At 66.8% G+C, this 358-nt stretch overlaps 1 protein-coding gene across 1 annotated transcript in view; it reads left to right on the top strand.

Annotated features, from left to right (window-relative positions):
* ATP9A (ATPase phospholipid transporting 9A (putative)) overlaps positions 1-358 on the top strand; it is a 109,915-nt gene that overhangs the window by 700 nt on the left and 108,857 nt on the right. The gene's annotated exons all lie outside the window — the stretch shown is intronic.

The raw sequence follows: 358 nt of genomic DNA, 5'->3' as shown, positions 1-358 counted from the left end.
CGGCTCCAGCCCCGGGCCGGGCCCCCCGCGCGATCCAGGTCCTGTTGGGCCCGAGCGCCCGGCTGCCTTTCCCCCCAGCCCACCTTGCTTTAGAAACCCGGAGAGGCTGGGCCCTCTCAGCGCTGTTTACGGGCGCGCGGAATTAGGATCAGCCATATATGCCTTTGGACCGTTTTTATTGTTTCCTGATTCCTCCTTGTCGCTGTGATTACGACCTTGTCTGTCTCACTCGGTGCTGCGCTCGTGGAGCAGTCGCTGGGCGCCCGGATATGCTCAGCTCTTTGGGGTGCGGGCACAGGCGCCTCCGCATGCCCGCCGCGGGGTGCGGGTCGCAGCCGGGGACGGCCATTCCCCGCCC

The sequence above is a fragment of the Pteropus alecto genome, unplaced genomic scaffold (assembly GCF_000325575.1).
Source record: "Pteropus alecto unplaced genomic scaffold, ASM32557v1 scaffold45, whole genome shotgun sequence".
NCBI lineage: Eukaryota > Metazoa > Chordata > Mammalia > Chiroptera > Pteropodidae > Pteropus > Pteropus alecto.
This window is presented reverse-complemented; position numbering and strand designations above follow the sequence as displayed.